The following is a 19,359-nucleotide window of genomic DNA, read 5'->3' as shown; positions in this document are numbered from 1 at the left end:
CCTGCTTGGGATTCTCTCTTCCTCTCCCTCTGCCCATCTCCCCCACTCGTACTCTCTCTCTCTCTAAAAACAAAACAAAAGCAAAAAAAACAAAAAACAAAAAAAAACCAGAAAAACTTTAAGTATCACACCAGCTAATCTAGCAATCAAGTGTGGAGGTAGAATGAAGTTATTTTTTTAGCTATTTATAAACTCCATTTACTAAAACACTCCACCAAAACAAGGAAGTAAAATTAAAAAAAAATGATATGAAGTTAAAGAAATAAAGGATTCAACATGGGGAAGAGTTAAAAGAACCCCCAGAATGGTCCTGAAGGGAAATCCTATGATGAGTGTAAAAAGAAATGACAGAATTGTCGTCTGGGCTCTTCCTGGAGGCAGGTCTAGAAACTGTCTAGAAGAGGTGTATCTAGGATAAAAACGAAACCTGATATGCAGGGATTCAAGAAATCTCAGCCCTGGTAGAGGCAACGTTACCAATTAACGGTAAGGACATGAAAACGTAAGCAAAATTTTTAAATGAGGAAATTATTAATGGTAGGTATGAAAAAGAAAAAGTAATCCTGGTGAGTTCTATGGCACATCTGTGATTGATATTTACCTGGCCAAAATAATACAAATCCGGGATGCTAACTTGACCAGACATCATTATAGAAACAAATCAGCTGGCTGGGGCACAGAGAAAGTAAGAGTATTGGGCTATAAACACCAATACTATGCAATACAATAGCAGGGTATACCAACATCCAGTGCAGAGAAAGCAAGAAATTGCAATATGCACGTGTTATTTAGAAACCCAAAGGAAGATACCAGAAGGACACCTCAAAAGATTGGGGAGTATTCGCCTCAAGGGAGAAGAACTTTTGAGGGGGTGGGGGGCAAGGGACCACTGTTTTCAAGCAGCTTTTCTTTTAAGTTTATTTATTTTGAGAGAAAGGGAGAGAGCGTGACAGGGGAGGAACAGAGAGGGAGAAGCCCAAGCAGGCTCCGCACTATCAGCACAAAGCCAGATGCAGAGCTCGAACTCACAAACCGTGAGACCATGACCTCAGCCGAAACCAAGAGTCAGACGCTTAATGGACTGAGCCACTCAGGCGTCCCCCAAGAGGCTTTTTAGCACTGTTTTGCCTTTTTAATCTAGGGCCACGGACTTCTCGAATAAAAATCTAGATGAGTGGTTCTTAAAACCCCTCCACGACTGCAATCTGGCCTCAACAAAGTGAGTTACAGCCAGTGCCACGGGATGGTCCTCCTTCCTATAAGTGCTTCACGGACTGGAAATGCTACTGGCTGTCAAGTCTCATTCCTGAAAGATGGGACCTCTCTTTCAACCCCGAGGAAACGGAGCCACTAAATACAAGTCAAATCCGGTTACAGTCAGAATCCGAGTGAAGTGTAGCCAAAATATTTGTAAGCCGCAGGTAATGGCCTAGTTCCCCCGGCGTGATTTGTTGTAGCGGCATTTCGGAGCACTAAAACAGTTAATGCTGTTTCTCCACACCGGGCTCTCACAACCTCCCCCTGCCCTGACCCAGGCTCTTGTCATCCTCTCCTGTATTTCTTGGCCGTTGGGGTTTTTAAAGAGTTGGGTTCCTGGACTGTCTTGATGAGGACCAAGACCACAGCTGACTGATTTTTTATTTTTATTTTATTTTTTTTGTCCCCTGTGTCTAACGCGGTGTATACCAATATATGGAAGGCACGCAGGCAGGGTTTGAATCGGTGAAGAAAGGGGGAGGAATGGATGAATGTAAAAGGAAATAATCCAAGCAGCCGCCGGGATTAATGCTGCATAATGAAAAGGACCAAAAAGAGAGGCCCATTTTATTTATTTATTTTTAATTTTTTTTTTTAACATTTAATTTATTTTTGAAACAGGGAGAGACAGAGCATGAACAGGGGAGGGTCAGAGAGAGAGGGAGACACAGAATCTGAAGCAGACTCCAGGCTCTGAGCCATCAGCCCAGAGCCTGACGCGGGGCTCGAACTCACGGACCGTGAGATCGTGACCTGGCTGAAGTCGGACGCTTAACCGACTGAGCCACCCAGGCGCCCCGAGAGGTCCATTTTAATAAAAAGTGGCGAATATGGCAAGGACCGTCGCATATATAATGTCGCAGTGTGCCGGGCACTGGTCTGGGCGGGCACTGGTCTGGGAGCTCGATGAATCCTCATGATGACCCATGAGGCAGGTTAACACTGCTCCCAAGTACAGAGAAGGAAGTAATGGGCCCCAAATCACACAGGAAATGAGTGATAGATGAGCCGGGTTTAGGACCCAGGCCACCTGGCTCCAGGGTCTGTGAGGTTTGCCCAAGGGCTGTAGCCCCAGGGAGCTGATCTGGCTGTGTGTCCTCGCTGGGTTGGGCTTGTTAAGAAAACGCCAGAGGAGAAGGTGTCTTTAGTATTAAATGGTGGCCTGTAGGATGAAAACTCTCAGGAGCCTTGGGGGCCTCGCCCCAGGGCCCCCAGCTGTTCAGGGGGAGGGCTACCTGTGCCTCCCAGATGTTGAGCCTGACGGGGGAAGAGCCAGCTGATGGGAGACAGTGACCAGGCACAAGTGGGTGTGGGCCAGAGGGAGGAGCCGTGAGGTGCTCCTGGGTGAAAACACTCTGTCCGATGTCCTGATGCTCCCTGGACGTCAGGGGAGGACAGCAAGAGGACTGAGCAAGTGAAGGTAAGAGCCGGTCCGTGAAAGTTTCTGCAGAAAACAAAGGATCCAAGGAAGCTCCGGTGAGGGAAATAGCAGGACCAAGGAGGTGCAGTTCACAAGTCAACAGACTATCTTGGGTCCTTCCATGACATCAGGGCACTATGGCATCCCTCACCCTGGGATACACTGATTACAGAATGGCTGCAATCTTTCACCTCTGCCTGTGTCCAGTCCTTCTGATGTCGCTTTGCAGCCCTGACCCGTCTCTCTGATCCGCAGCGGACCCCAGAGGGATGAATGAGCCCAGCAGAGTCCAGAGACTGGTCCAGCCTACCTGTGGATAAAACAAGGCTTGCTTTACCCTCTTGAGATTTGGAGCGGTTTGTTATGTGCTGTTACAGGAATGACTGGGACACCAGGAAGGGAAGAGTCGTGGGACAGCTCAGAGCTCCCTCTTTCCCCCCTCAGATGCGCCAGCTAGCCAGCAGAAGCTATCAACTAAATAAGAAAATAGCTGCTGTTTAATGAGCACTTACTATGTGGAAGGCAACCTTGTGAGGTAGGGGTGAGGGCTGGCACTTACTTCTAGGAGCCTACCCAATACATACTCTTTTCTTTTGTTACTAACTTTATTTGGGTTCTGGACCCAGCTTTAAAAGTGACATTTCTTAACCTCCCTTGCAGTTAGGGGGTGGTCATGTGACACTGTCCTGGTCAATGAGATGGGAGTGGGTAGAGCTCTGGGAAAGCTCTTTCAGAGACAAGTTGACCCAGCTGGTGCCTGCCTTTTGCTATTTTCTCTACTCATTCCTGCTTCCTGGAAAGGCATTGGAAGGACTGGAGTTGTTGCAGCCATCTTCCTACCCCGAGGAAAAAGCCAAGAGAATTGCAGACACCTAGACCCTGACATCATGTAGTCTCTGGGCTAACACTGCCAACCACCTACCCCTGGAGAAAATAATCACCCCTGGATCACTCACACCATACTTATTGCGGGGTTTTTATTACATGAATCCAGTCTATTTCCAATGAACACGCATGTTATTTTCCCATTTTACCGGTCAGGAAACCAACCAAGGTTCAGAAAGATCAGAATTTGGTCAGGGTCACTAGTGTCGAGATTGTTATGTTAATTCCCCAATGCGTTCTACCTCCCAGGATTCACATCCTTGTATAATCTTCACCCCCCACCCCATGTTAACTATGGACTTGACCATGTTACTTGCCTTGCACATCAGCACAGGTAATACAAGCAAAGGTTTGATAATCACGTGTGCATTGGAGCTTCCCTTTTTTGGAACCGTCTCTCCACTATGTGAAGACACTTTGTGTAGCCTCCTTGAGGATGAGAGACCAGGTGGAAAAAAGACCACATGGAGAAGACGCCCAGCAGTCCCAATTATTCCAGACATTCCTGTTGAGCCCCCAGGGCATGGTAGTGAGTATATCTGAGATCAGCCAGCCCTCACTGCAGCCACATGAACGACCGCTCACAAAGACCAGCTGAAGAGCCTCCCCGCTGAGCCCAATCCCAACTGTGGAATTCTGAACAAATACATGGTGGTTATTTTAAGCAACTAAGAATTGGGGTGGTTTGTTACACAGCAGTATATAACTGCTACAGCTAGCTAGTAAATGGCAAACGCAGAATTTGAATTTAGATCTCTTTGACCCCAAAGACCAAGTTTTTCATCACTACATGCCACCATGGTATTCTTGTTTTCCTTAAACACATACTTCTTCTGGGCTTGGAAAAAGACTTGCATTGCTCAGATTGTGTGAATTCCCTTTGCCACCCTGGTGCTTTTCCTTTCGACCCTGGGCTCTGGACTCCTTTTGACAGAGTCCTCGTCAAAAACAAAAACAGTTTAATGCTGACTGAAACGGCAGACCCAGCCTTGCTCTGATCTCCATGTCCGTGGGCTCCAAAGTCTTTAACACGTGTGCAGAATTCAATCACGCTGGAATGGCAGAGATGGAACAATTCAGAGAACATTCCACTCACCCTAATAATGAAATGTGGCTGTCCCTCTCTGCTCCCTCTCTGCTCCCGGCCCCAGCTGCAATTTAATAGAGAGCATTTTCCATTCAGGGCGTGCCCTTCGCCATGGATGCTCCAAAATGCTCGGCAGTCCTGAATTAACCCTTCCAGTACCAAAACCTGCATCTCATCCCCATCTCTGGCTCCCAACACTCCCTCGAGAAGACCTCAAGATACGTACGTGGAATTGAATACCTTTTCCAAAAGAAATGCCTCTGAAGAATTCTGTCTACCTTCTCCATTCTGGGATGCCAGTCAGGTTGAGTTAGAGACAACCGACCACAGGACAGGTGAGGGATTTACTAGAAGTGGTTGGTACCCGCCTCACCTGGGACCCCTCTGTTCATCCCACGGCCCCTCATCTTCAGTAGGTTGGACCAGCTTCCTTATGTGACATCCTCAGGGCTGTGTTCTCGTTTGGAGAGTCACTTTCACCGCATCCATTAGAGAAAATCACAAGGCCAGCCCAATTTGGAGGGATGGGCAAATAGACTGCAGTTCTTGAGCTACGAAGAACCTATGGCCATATTTAGTCTGCCACGCTATATTTGGGGTTAACTTTCTTGCCGAATATTATTTGTGCTGAAGAGTAGGACTGGTTTCTGTGAGAGGAATGCTTAGTCACCCATTCGTCTTCAGCCTGAAGAGAGTAACTCGTCCTGACAGGAGATGCTGGGGTCAGTGCCGACACACAGGACAGTGCAAAATTATAGGGCAGGGCAGCTAAGAGAAAGACCAGGGTGGAAGGCCTGCCGTGGAAAGGCACCTGGCTGAGAATGTGTTCGTAGAGAGAACGAGAAAGAAGCCGAGGATGCTGGGGAGGCTGGGAGGAGGGGTGGGTTGGGCACATACCTACCATGTGCCAGGTGCCTGGCACACGTCATCTCATTCGGTCCCCATAGCAGCCCATTGTGATCCTAACAGCAAACGCTCCCATCATGCTTACTCCGTGCCAGGCACCGTGCTAATTGCTTTGCACATAGTCACTCAGTTAATAATAGCAACGACCCCGAGATAGATACCAGCGTTTATCCCATATTATAAAAGATCGCTAAGGCCCAGAGAGGTTAAGTAACTAGTGCAAGGTCACACAGCTAGTAGGCGATGGAGTTTGGTTCAACCATGCATGGATGAGTAAACTGAGGCTCAGAGATATTAAATCACTTGCCGAAGGACACAGAGCTGCACTAAGATTCATGCCTAAGTCTGATCCCCGAGTCTGGGCTCTTTCCTTGAATACCCTGGGCTTTCCTAGGGAAGCATACACTTCAAGAGAAAGATTATTCCAGACTCTTCCAGAAAGAAGAGACTGGAAGACGAGGGCACTCAGACCTTAATAGTACAACAGAACGGACACGAGATTAACAGTGGCCATTTGTTTAAAAACAGCTAAGAACAGAGACGGTGAGTTCTGGGCCCCTAATAATACAAGGGAAGCAGAAAGAGGTAGTATGTGCCTGGTGCTTGCATTGCTTTTCTTTTCTTTCTGTTTTGGCATTTCGTTGCCTGTCAGTAAAGAGAATTAACTGCTTCCTGTCTCAAACAGATGTGGGCATCTTCGGGGTGGGGGGGCTGTGTGCAAACACAGGCAAGCGTTTCACTGGGAGACCCTTCGCAGGTGATTCTCCTGTGTCCCCGAAATTCACAGCCGGCCAGTCTGGTGGGATAGCAGCAAAGACACCCCCTGATGGCTCAGAACAGAGCGAAGGGCCGGAAACCCCAACTTCGGGCGCCCTAAGCCACCGGCGGAGAGGGGGCTTCCCCCGGATCCCCGGCCTGCTCTGTCTTCCCCGAGGCAGCATCTGCATCTTCCTGCTGGGAAGGCAGCCCGAACACGAATCAGACCCAACCCATGCCTGACTAGGGAAAGCAGAGAAACTGGCACTGGTCCGTCCGGCTCTGTGCTTGGAGAAACACCTCCTTGGGTTTTGTCAGTCTGAGTACTATGTTCCAGAAAATTCCACGGGAGCCCGAGGGACGAAGCCATTCTGGATGGAGCTGAGAAACCCAAGGTGGCTACACGGAGGCGGGATCTCGAAGGCCCGGGGGGAGGGGGGGTGTGCAGGGCCAGCCCCTCTGAGAAGGAAGCTGGAGCTCCCTGCTCTTGGGGTGACCCTGTTCTGAAGACAGAGCGCTTCAGCTGCTGACTTTTCCAGGAAATGACTCGTGTGTGTGTGCGTGCACGTGTGAGCTTGGAGGTCCGGTGAGGATCGCAGCAGCGGCCACGAAGGATCAGAATGGCACTAGTGAGTGGCTGAAAAAGCTCCCGTGAGGAAAAGGACCCCTTCAGCACAGCAGCAGGTGCTGGTGAGGGTTGACGTTTCTGTTAGCGTGTCCCCTCGGGCGTCCCTTCACGTCCCCTGGTACCCACGGGGCCCCCGTGGGTGGTGGAGGGAAGTCCTCCCCTGTCTCCTCTTCAGTTAGGTGAGCCAGCCTCCCCGCCTCCCCGGGGTTCCCTGGGGCAGGCCTCTCTTCAGTTCGCCCCGTCCCTGTCTGCACACACCATTCCTCTCGTAGAAGAGTGGAATTCTTACATAAAAGCAGGAAGACTCTCTCCTCTCTCCCTCCTAGTCCTCCTCCTCCCCTCCTCTGCTTCCCCCACCTTCTCAACCCTTTCTCACTGCCGCCCTCCCCCCCTCTGGCCTCACCAGCACCTGGTTTGGGCTCTTGACTACATGTCACTCTGCGCCCTTCTACATTTCAGGCCACGGAGCATCATCACCAGGACCTCCTGCCTCTTGTTTTGGGCTGTGGTCAGATGGACCCACTTTTGTTCCTTTGGGCCTCGAGCCCTGCCCCTCAAGAACACCCTCAGGCCTCTAAGGCAGGCTGGAGCTTTGGCACCTTGGGGGTTCACACTGGGACCCTGGCAGATTGCAACTAACCTCTGCCAGGGTCACCCCCAGGGGATTGAGTGGCTTTGAGCCCAAACTTGGAGTGTCCCAGAGGAGAGGTGTCCCAGCAGATACAAAATTCGATTCGGTCTAACTTTCCAGAATCTCCCCAAACCCCCAAAGTCTCCCCAAAATTGTAATACAGATGAGGTCAGCCCCCTTCACTTGTAGGGGAGAGGGAGGGAGGGAAGCACATGCATGCAATGGATAAACCGACCCTGCTTGAACTTGAACTTGAACTTGAACTTGGTTATCATGAACCAGTTTGCTGCTGGGATTGTGATTTTGGAGGAGCTGAGAGTGACCCACTTCATTAAAAGCAAACACACGGCTATGTACACCTAGCTCATTGTTTCTTACACAACCCCAATGCACACCGGGGGCTTCCAGAAATATTTGTTGATGGAGGGAAGGACCTTGCCCTCTCACAAGGCTGCCACCACGCCGACACCCACAGGAAAGACGTCTGGGAGCTCCCTGTGGCAGGGAACTCATCCGACGGTCATCTTTTAGTTTGTTTTCTCTGAAGTCCTCACAGTGGGTACTGACTGTTCATATGTTACTGCAAAAAGAAGTTGCAAAACCTCCCTCCCAGAAAATCAAACGCTGCTTTACATGTTGTTGGAGCAGCATGATTTAAAGCTCCTCCGAAAAGCGCCAGGCAGAGTGATTCATTCTCTCTGCAGCGGTAAGCCTGACATATGCTGTGCACGTGTGCCCAGTGTAGACCGAGCAGCCAGGCTGGATTCGGAGAGGGGCCCACTCAGAAGAAAACTCTTTATTTTTACCCTCTGCCAAAAATGGAACCTCACCCCAATTCTCCCTCCTAAATAGCACAGCCAGGAGGCCTGCCATTTCAGAAAGGCTGCCTAGAAGCTCCAAAATGCTCAGTTGAAGTTAGACCCCAAAAGGACAACTGGATTTATAGAAATTGAATCAAACTCCTCACCTAAAAATAAAAGGACCCAGGTTTCTAAAAATACAGTAGTATTTATTCCCGGCCAGGCGCCTATGTTTGCATCCTTTCAGTTTTCTTAGGAAGCTGTTCCTTCCAAAATGCATTCTGGTGCCCTAGCCACGAAGGGATGTTTCCCAGGGCGGCAGAAGACTGTGGATGGTTCTGGAGGCTCCAGTTACACTGAAACCCTGGAGGAGGACACCTCGTGGAAGTACAAAAGACACAGGTGTGTGGCGACTGAGAGGTCTGGGTGGATTTTTGTTGTTATTTTCAAAGGCAGCCGGAGAGTTGAGGGCAGTGCGAAGTCGCCCTGGGAGTAAGATTCAGTCCTTGAAAGGCACTGACTTGGCAGATAATAATGATGTTTTGTATTAATACTGTTACCCCAAGATGCATGAGAAATGACAGGAAAACATCCCAATTGCTCCCTGGAGGAAAGGGAACTTGATTTACAGAGGAGGCTGAGAGAGATGAAGCTATTTGCCCAATATTGTGCAGCAAATGTGGGTCCTTTGTTCTGGCTCCTTTCCACTGACTTGTCAGGCAAGCATCTCAACGGTTCAGTAAGAGCTAGCTCTCACCCAAGCCTTCTGCCTGGGGAGTGGTCTTTGTGGGCAGGGAAAGCAAGAATGGGTAAGGGGACAATAATAGTGTCCGTTTTGGCTCCGGTGGGAAGAATTATAAGGATGTTTCTCTCCCACGATCGCTGAGTCTATTCTGTCTTCTAGTTTGCCAAGATCCTGACCCTGAATTGCCCAAGACCCGTTGGGCCAAATCTAGGCTTATGTCCCTCTGATGGGTTGAAACGACCCCACTCCACCCCCAAGGATGTGTCCATATCCTAATCCCTGGAACCTGTCAGTGTGACCTTACTGGGACACAGGGTCTTTGCAGATGTGCTTACGCTGAGGATTTTGAAAAGAGGAGATTATCTGGGTGGCTCCACAGTGCCATCACAAGCGTCCTTGGAGGATGCTTGAACAAAGAGGGGGAGAAGGTGGTGTAAAGGTGGATGCAGAGATTGGAGTGACGTGGCCACCAGCCAAGGGACGCCTGCAGCCACCGAAGCTAGGAAGAGCTTCTCCCCCGGAGCGCACACAGGGACTGTGGCTCGGCTGACCTCTTAATTTCAGACTCCTGGCCTCCAGAACTGTGAGAAGAGAGATTTCTGTTGTGGTAAGCGGCCACGTTTATGACAATTTGTCACAGAAGCCACAGAAAACCAGCAATGTTCCATCCGGGCTAAACGGAGGCCCCCAAACTCTGAAATCGTGGAGGCTGTTTTTCCTGTGTCATCATTATTTCAATGGATATTTCTTGAGTGTCTGCTATAGATGCTGAGATACGACGGTGAGCGAAAGGATAAGAACCCCGTCCTCAGGCAGCTTACGGTGGGAGAGATGGTCAGTAAGCAAATAACGCCGCTGTCATTACAGCCTGCAGAGCCCAGGGCATGGTGACAGGTGATGACGCGGTCACAGCCTAGGGTGGACACTGAGGGAGTGAGGGTTAGACGGCCTCGGACTCCGATAGGGGAAGTCACACGGAAACGTCTGCAGGAAGACCCAGAAGGAGGAAGGTGCAGCATGTGTTCAAGCATTCCCAAAGGGCAGAAGGGAAGGAGGGTTCTGGGTGGGGGTGGAAGGCAGCCCATGCTGCCCCAGAGTCCAAGAGGAAGAACTTGCATCTTAGGGCACGTGGGTGGCTCGGTCAGTTGAGTGACTGACTCTTGACTTCGGCTCAGGTCCTATCCCAGGGTTGTGGGATCAAGCCGTGCATTGGGCTCCATGCTGAGTGTGGAGCCTGCTTGAGATTTTTTTCTCTCTCTCTCTGAGCCCCTCCCCCACTTGTTCTCTCTCTCCCTCTCTCTCTCTGTCAAAGAAAGAAAGAAAGAAAGAAGACTGGCATCTCTATCCTAAAGGCATGGGGACTATGAGTTTCATGCAGGGGGGTGGCCCAATCAAACTAAAGTTTCACAGGGATCCGTGAAAAAGAGGGGCAGAAGCCAGTGGTCCTCGGCCAGGGAGGAGTCTCTGGAATAGCCTAAGCAAGAAATCGTGGTGGTTTAGACTGGGATTTAGCAGCTGAGACTGGAGAAGTGGGTGGATTCTAAAGAAAGGCAGGCAGTCTGGCCTGGTGACGGAGAGGAGGTGGGTGGTGAGGGAGGGGGCGGTGTAAAGGATAGGGCCTGGGCTTCTTGTTTTTACCATGGGCAGAATGATGACGCCAGAGCCACTGGAAACTCTTGAGAAGGAGCCGGGTTCAGGGAAAGAAGATAATTCGTGTTTTCCTTTAAAATTATCTGACTTCGGGGCACCTGGGTGGCTCATTCGGTTAAGCGTCTGACTTCGGCCGCAGGTCATGATCTCACGGTTCGCAGGTTTGAGCCCCGCATCAGGCTCCGCGGTGACAGCACAGACCCTGCTTGGGATTCTCTGTCTCCTCTCTCTGCCCCTCCCCGCTTGCTTGCACTCCCTCAAAATAAATAAATAAATGAACAGACTTAAAAATAAAATAAAATAAAAAAGATCTGACTTCTCCATTGTCCCTGGGACAATCCACATTATGCCTGTTATCTCAGAGTCTTGTCCAGAAATGTTATTCCCCAGAAATGTCCTGGTTTGAACCCATAGATTTTACGGTCACCCTGGGCTAAGATTTGTGCGATTTGAAAGGCCCTTGGGACACCCAAGAGGAGACCGTGAGAATGTGAAGCGAGAGAGACGGGCTGAGGAGTGAGCCTTGCTGAACTTTAATGCCCAGGATGGCAACAAGGGCCAAGCTGGAAAGCCAGACAGAGGAGAGAGGCCAGGACACTTTGCACTGGACGTAGCCAGGGATGTTAGAGAAGACGCATGCCCCTCTCCCGGGGTGTTCCCAGAGAGACACCCTGTAGAGCAGAGGCCGGCAATGTTTGACTTTCCGGGCCACGCGGTTTCTGCCACGACTCCTCAACTCCGCTGCTAGAGCAGGACAGAAGCCTTGGACAATTCATAAACGAATGTGTGTGCTTGCCAGTAAAACTCACCGACAAAAATGGGCTGAGAGCCAGATTTTGCCCCCAGGGAGGAGTTTGCAGACCCTTCCTTTAGAGGAACAGGCTCTGGGGGCCTGTTCTCCTTATTCCTTTCCTTCTCCCACCCCCGGGGAGGTGTTGGGACTGATGGGTATTTCCCTGGAGAATTGGGGCCATCCCTTCTTTGGGGTAGCTCTGCTCGACTGAGGGGGGGGGTGCTCCATGGTGAGGACAGGACATCCAGGGGACACCTAAAGCTATTCGTGCCACCAGTGACAGAGCCACGGTTGCAGCCTGATTCCAGGGTGAGGTCTCATCAGGCCCACTTGACTAAGAGGAATAACCACGGTCTCCAAATCTAGTTTTATCAGAAATGAAAGTGATACTGTGACTATATCTGCTCAATACCTGTCTCTTATCTCAATTATTCCAAACTTAGGAGACTGCTTCCCTGGCCAACTCCAACAGTAGGAGTCTATCTCTCAACTCAGCCGGCCTCTGCGTTGGATCTCTTTGTCTCGAAGATTTGCAACTCTTTCTGGCAACCTCAGAAATGGTGTGGCCACGGTGGGGTCTCGTTCCATCTGTGTTCTCTTCAACTAATGAAAAACTATGGAGGTCTCATTAGTAAGTAACGCATGTAATGCCCGTTGATGTCAACGGTGGTTGGCGGGTAGAGTTTGTGTGGGAGCACGGCCTTTATGCCTTTGGGGGTCCCACAGGGCGCCTATGTTCTTGTTTCTGCCTCACTTTCAGACACCTGCCTTCCCTCAACACCAACATTAGGTTTGTCCCAATTAACAAGGTACTATGCACTCTTTACTAACTACTATGATTATTAGAAAATATGAACAAGCAAAAAAAGAGGCAATGAGAACCCCCTTTAGCCCCAGCTCAGAGATAGCAATTATTAATAGTTGGATATGTATCTTCCCAGATGCCAAAATGAGATCATAATGTCCATATTGTCTTGTAACCCGCTTTTAGCATTAAAATACAATAAATAACTCTCTGTGTCCCAAAGCAGGAATGTATACCATGATTTTTCGTCGTGACATGATTCATCCACCCAATCCTCTGCTATTGGCCATTTAGGTTGTTTCCAGGTTAGTTCAGTAAGAATAATGCAACAGTGAACACCCTTATAACGAATTGTGGGAACACATCCTTAATTATTTACTTAAGCTAAATTCCAAGAAGGCGATCATGACTATATAGTCATTTTTTCAGAAAAATCATACATTCCACATCTTTCTCAGGGGACCTCGACTTGAAGTAAATTCACCCATAGGGGAAGAGCAGGTTCATGTCTGTGTTTAGATGTTTGCTTCTGGCAATCCCCCAGACAGCCCCTGTGGGCCAGGAGGTTAGAGCCCAAAGAATCCCCCGACCCAGAAAGTCACATCAGTGTGGAGTGTCTGCCCCTGGGGGGATGGGCTTTGTCAATCAATACTCGATGGAGACACCAACAAAACGGGAAGATGGGGAGACAAGATGAATCCCAGCCATTTGGAAGAAAAGGAACTGAGAACACCCTACATTATTGGGGATGGGCTCTCCTGCCTTGGGAGGAGTAGGTGACTCCTACTAAAGTTTCCTCCTCTTTTCTTCCATAGTTTACATTCTGTGTTATTAAGGCTCAGCAAGTTTCTCACAAGGGCTGGGAAAGACTTCTTGGAGGGCCCCCTCAAGCGTCCAGAAAACAATAGGAACAAAAGACAGAGGAAAGGGGCAGAAGCCTAGCTCTAGGATTTAAAGGAAGGAGTTGGCCCAATTCAGAAGGTCAGGAATAGAGCCGGACTAGGGTCAAGTCACCTGCCTCTTGCTTTGGTCTCCCCTATTATTCTCTCAGGCCCAATGAGGGGCGGCAGGCAGGCTTCAGTACCCACAGCAGAGTAGAGGGCTTCCCTGGAAAGGGGTCCGCTCTCCGAATGGTCCCCTAAGCCCCTGAGATGCTTTCGCACTGGTCCTCCAGCCCACCATGCATCTGAATTACAGGGTGCAGACTTAAGACACAAAGGCTGAGGCCCCAGAGGTTCTGGAGAGGTTCAGGGTGGAGCCCCAGCCTTGGTCAGATTTTCAAAATGTGAAGAACCACTGAGTAATCCCTTTAGACCCACATCACTGGCTACACATGTTTTAAGAGCAGGATACACGGGAAGTCTCTGTGCTTTGGAATTGGCTGATCGAGAATTTGGAGAACGGCAGTCATCGTGGACAATGATGCACACCACTGTAAGGGGGCCAGCACGCGGTGAGTACTTGATGGATGGCAGCCCGATGTGTTGAAGAGCAGTTACTTGCGCGGCTGCGAGAGGGAAATATAAAAAGCAATGGGAGAAGGGGCAGGGAGAGGATCAGGAGACAGCCTCTTGCTCATCGAGACTGACCTGAAAGTCTTGGCACCAAAGGGCAATTGAGCTTTCTGCTTTGCCGTGAACGAAAAGTGAGAGGCCAGTCTTAAATTTCAGCTCTGGGGTCCAGAATGCCTATTTTTACCAGTGTGCTGTGCAAATCATATAAGGATTGAGTGGCCATTTAGTTTTATCTTCCCTTGCTGGCCTGCTGTTTAACCGGGGGCTGGGATCTGCTTTGTGTTAAAGATTATCTCCCCGGAGAAAGCGTAATCTGGTCTTATTATGTCTCGTAGGTGGAGGCCAACTGCTTTCCCACGGTCTCCGTCTGAATCCTGCCTTCCCCACTGCTCCATTTTGTAGCAGCAATTGGCCAAAGGAAAGCAACCTACAGACCTGAGTCCAAAAGCAACTAAAGACCTGAGTCTAACAATCGGCATTTCCTCCTGCATGGTGAGGACGATCTCTTTGTCTAACTTACAAGGAGGCTCTAATTCCAATTAGGACTCACAGTCAAGCTGTCACACGATGACTTTCGTAAAGCTGGGTGCGGCATGAATGAGCCCAGGGTAATTCAAGCATTCTTTCTTCTTCGGATCACTTTATACTTCAAGATTCTGGTCCCTTGACTTTTTAATTGATCTTCACTCAGCACTTCACGCTTGGAACGCTTCGGCCAGAAGGTTCTTTGTCCCGCTCCTCAGAAATTAATGGCGTGTGGGGAAAGTTTTAGGTGCGCTGGGGGGAGCTCCAATTAAAAGAGGCCTGGGTGGGGATCTTCCGCAAAACAATCATCCTTTGAATACGCGGAGGCTCACTTTGCCCAAATCTGTCTGCGTCGCAAGTTTGCATTTCGTGTATTAGAGTCTCTTAAAATAGGACTCACGGTTGAACCTCACTCAGGTTCTGAGTTAAAGTCTTGAGCCGGGTCTGCAGGGAGCAGAGCGGGCGAGCTGCTGTGTAGTGATGAGGGCCACAGCCTCACGCTGGGCTCTAAATCACAGCTAAAACCCCAGAGCTAAAAGCATCATTCCTCTCTGGCACTTTCGATTTAAAAGCCATGCTATATTTTTGTTTCCAATTATAGAAGGAGAAAAATAAAAGCATCTGGAACTCATTACTGTCCCTTTATTCCACACCATAACTCTAAGAAAGCAAAATAAGTTCTCTCCAAAATGCACGGGCAGAGAGAGGAAGCGGTGCCTCCAGCAGTAAGCCCTCACACCCCAGCCCCCGATTCCCCTGTGCGTCTCCTCGGCCACATTGCAAACACATGGAGTGTGGGGTTTATGACGGAACCTTGACAGCTTGTCGGCTCCTGCAGGGAGGAAGTTCCAGGGAGCGTGAGGGTCACCCAGCTTCTCAGGCTGCTGCCTTCCTCTGTCTGGCCATTGCTCACGTGCAACACTTGACCCCCCCAGCCCAAGAATCCAAGTCCTCAGGGTCAGGCCTTCTCCCCAGACTTCTGCATGGATCGCAGATCCTGGTTCCAGAAACATAAGATTCCAGCTTACGACTCCAGAGAGGGCAAGCCCATATTGCCTTTACTGCCTCACACAAGATGGACACGTGGCTACCTGCGGCCTCAGGACTTGAATCAAACTCTTGGGTATCCAACACAAGGCCCTTCCTGCCCCACCCTGACACTGCCCTGGATTTGTATCACTCACTCTCCCTGAGCATGCTGTCTTCTGCCACATGGTAGTTTATTTCTCTAAACACATCACAAACACGGAGCGTCTGGGTGGCTCAGTCGGCGAAGCGTCCGACTTCGGCTCAGGTCACCATCTCACGGTTCGTGGATTCGAGCCCCGCGTCGGGCTCCGGGCTGACAGCTCAAAGCCTGGAGCCTGCTTCGGATTCCGTGTCTCCCTCTCTCGTCTTTGCTCAAGCATCTCCCTCACTTTCAAAGCCCTTCTTCAATCCACTTCCATGCCTTGGAAACTTCCACCCATTCTTGATCATCCGGCGCAAACAGTGCCTTTCTTCAGAACTCGCTGAAAAGAGTCACTGCGGCCAACCGTCTGCTACGTGCGATTGTAGGCACCAGGTCTACAATAGACAAAAAGATGAGGCCCTCGCCCTTCACGAACTTAAAGGGGAGACTCCATTCTGTTTGATTCACTTTTAGCCAAAACCTAAGATGCATCTGGTGCTATGGGTTGCATTAGCTTCCCAGGGCTGCTATAACAAATGCTCACAAATTCAGTGACTTAAGACAGCACGGATCCATTATCTTATGGTTCCATTGGTGGGAAATCCAACACAGGCCTTGCTGGGCAGATATCAAGGTGTTGGTAAGGCTGTGTGACTTTCTGGAGGTCAGGGTCCATTTCCTTGCCTCTTCCAGCTTCTAGAGGGCACACGGGCCCGAGGCCCATGGTCCCCCGGCCTCCATGTGTATAGCCTGCAGTAATGGCAGCCTCTTTGTCACATCGAATCAGGCTGACCCTCTGCTGTCTCCCTCTTCTGCTTTTAAGGCTCTTCGTGATTTCACTGGGCCCATCCAGACCATCCAGATTAATTTCTTTATCTTCAGGCCCACTGATCAGTTCCTTGAATTCTATCGGCCACCTTAATTCCCCTGCACCTTGTAATGTAATACACGTATGCATTCAGACCAAAATGTGGATTGGACCAGAGGAGGGACATTATTCTGACTGCCATGGAGGATGAGACAGTAAAGAGGATACTGTCGCTTCCCTCAAAAAGACTTTCCTGCAAAGCCTTCCTTGTATAAACACAGGAAGGATTAATAGTCCCTTTTATATTCCCATTACACTTTTTGCACTTCACAAACGTCTCTTTTACAACATTTAACAGACTTAAAGCGGTGTTCCTCGGAGCGTGGGACATGTGATACTTGATATTTTGCATTTAGTCATTTTGCTTTTTAACAATTAGGCATTTATGCTCATGTGAATTTGAAAAGCATAAGTAGCATATCCAATCTGTGATATAATCTTGTATGTATTTTTTTTTAATTTTAAGTGTTTATTTATTTTTGAGAGACAGAGAGGGACCATGCAAACAGGGGAGGAACAGAGAGAGAGAGGGAGACACAGAATCTGAAGCAGGACCCAGACTACGAGCTGTCAGCACAGAGCCCAATGTGGGGCTCGAACCCACGAACCATGAGATCATGACCTGAGCCAAAGTTGGACGGTTCACGGACCGAGCCACCCAGGTGCCCCTATAATCTTTCTTTTAAAATTAAATTGACTTAAGCTTTTGAAGAGTGAGACAGATAAAACATGAATTAGCAGTACATGTATAGGCCAAGGTAGAAACAAAATGTGAGGGTGATACTTGAATGAGTGTAATATGGGAAAAGCTCTCCTGGAGTTAATGCTTTCCAGAGAAACCCTAAACTCTCTGAGGGCACAGAATTGCCCATCTTCTCATTATTGTGTCCCCGGATCCTAGCAAAGTTCCCAGCACAAGATAGGTTCTCAATACATACTTGTAGGATCTACGAATAACCAATTAAATGACTAACCCTCACCTCTTGAGGACAGGAACTGTGCTTATTAATTTTCATATTTCTGGAACCTATCACAGCACAGGCACTCAAGGTCTAGCAAATGAAGAAATAAAGTAGTCTTGAGCTGTGGGCACGAATGTATACCTTTTAGATTATTCCCACATTATGGAAATGTGGCTAAAGGAATGATGGAACAGTCATCTGCTGATTTATTTTACTATAATGGGATTTTGCTACAATGTGTACTCTGTAGGAGGTAATATATGAGGGCACAAATATTGAAGATTAGATGTAACTGAAACCCAGATTCTTGGTAGTGGATTAACGACTGAAAATTACACGAAGCCCAGGAAGGTGAAAGTTTGTATACGCATGCAAAGCTCTCAGCTTTTCCCTCCTGGCTCCTGAATCTTCGCAGTAACAGTGTCCTGATTTGGTGGATGTTTCCTGAATTACATGGTTCATTAGCTTTTTCATGCATGCAGCATCATGGCAGGTCCACCGTGTGCAACAGTAAGCTATATGCGAAGGACACGAAGATGAATAAGACCAAGTTACTATTTTTGACAAGCTTACCGTTCAGTAGGGGAGAGACTCACACTTCCTCCTGTTATTGTGGTGCAGTTGAAAAAAAACCCGTCCCAGGAATGACAGCAGGGCTTTGGAGCATTGGAGGTGAATTTGTAGTTTGAGTTCAACCAAATTAATTGGATGCTAAAACAAAAAAAGCAAAAGTGAATCAACTGTCTGTGAAAGAACGTAACAGAAGCCAGAATTCCACAACATAAACTTTACAATATCCAGGATATAATAATTAAAAAAAAAAAAAACTACCCAACATAGGAAGAGCCAAGGAAATATCACTTATTCTCAAGAGAAGAAGCAATCAACGGACACCAAACAGATGTTGAAATTAGCAGACTTGGATCTTAAAGCAGCTTTTGAACTATATTAATTGACTTAAAGGAAAACAAAGAACTAGAAATTATTTTTCAAAAGAGTCAAATAGGAATTCTAGGACTGGAGAATAATATCTGAAATTTAAAGTTCCCATGGGGCGCCTGGGTGGCTCAGCCGGTTAAGCATCCAACTTTGGCTCAGGTCATGATCTCACGGTCTGTGGGTTCGAGCCCCACGTCGGGCTCTGTGCTGACTGCTCCGAGCCTGGAGCCTGCCTCGGATTCTGTGTCTCCCTCTCTCTCTCTCTCTGCCCCTCCCATGCTCGCAGTCTGTCTCTATCTCTCAATACTAAATAAACATTTAAAAAAATTAAATTAAATTAAAAAAAAAGTTCCCTGTATGTGATTGAGAATAGAATGGAAATGATAGTCAATTAACTCGAAGATAGAACCATAGAACTATGGATCCAAACTATGGATCTGTTAAATGGGGGTGGGGGGGGTGGGGGGGGAGGGCAACAGAGAAAAAACAATTGAAATAAACAAAGCCTCAGGAACCAGTTGAAAAATTATCAAAAGGTATAACATACATATAATAGGAGGCTCAGGAGAGCTGGAATAGATTGGGGTGGAGTAGAGAAAATATTTAATAAATAATGGGTAAAATGTATCCCATTTGGTAAAAGACATAAATTTACAGATTGAACCAGCTTAGCAAACTCTAAGCAGGATAAATGTGGGTAAATATGAAGAAAATACGTACACATTTAGGGGTACTTTATAGCTAAGTGCCAAAAATAAAGAGAACATTTTGAAAGCAGCCAGAAGAAAATGACACATTACACACAAGGGAACAAAGATTTGAATAATGTCCAATTTCTCATAAAAAACTCTGGAAGACGGGGCGCCTGTCTGACTTTTGGCTTTGGCTCAGGTCGTGATCTCATGGTTCATGAGTTCAAGCTCCACATCGGGCTGGAACTGACAGTGCAGAGCCTACCTGGGATTCTCTCTCTCTGCCCCTCCCCCACTCTCTGTGCCTCTCTCTCAAAAATAAATA

The 19,359-nt window shown here is 48.5% G+C and overlaps 1 long non-coding RNA gene across 3 annotated transcripts in view; it reads left to right on the top strand.

Annotated features, from left to right (window-relative positions):
• LOC109503345 overlaps positions 1-15,033 on the top strand; it is a 78,471-nt gene extending 63,438 nt beyond the window's left edge. For 2 of the 3 annotated variants that reach the window (XR_006584842.1, XR_002735805.2), the window contains 3 exons: positions 12,002-12,189; positions 13,707-13,816; positions 14,213-15,033. This is a non-coding gene — a long non-coding RNA (uncharacterized LOC109503345). The remainder of the gene's footprint in view (positions 1-12,001; positions 12,190-13,706; positions 13,817-14,212) is intronic. The other variant, XR_006584843.1, reaches the window with a different exon arrangement.
• The last annotated feature ends 4,326 nt before the right edge of the window (positions 15,034-19,359 follow it).

Source organism: Felis catus, chromosome C2 (genome assembly GCF_018350175.1).
Source record: "Felis catus isolate Fca126 chromosome C2, F.catus_Fca126_mat1.0, whole genome shotgun sequence".
Lineage (NCBI taxonomy): Eukaryota > Metazoa > Chordata > Mammalia > Carnivora > Felidae > Felis > Felis catus.
The sequence above is the reverse complement of the archived record's forward strand: the minus strand, read 5'-3'. Positions and strand labels throughout refer to the sequence as shown.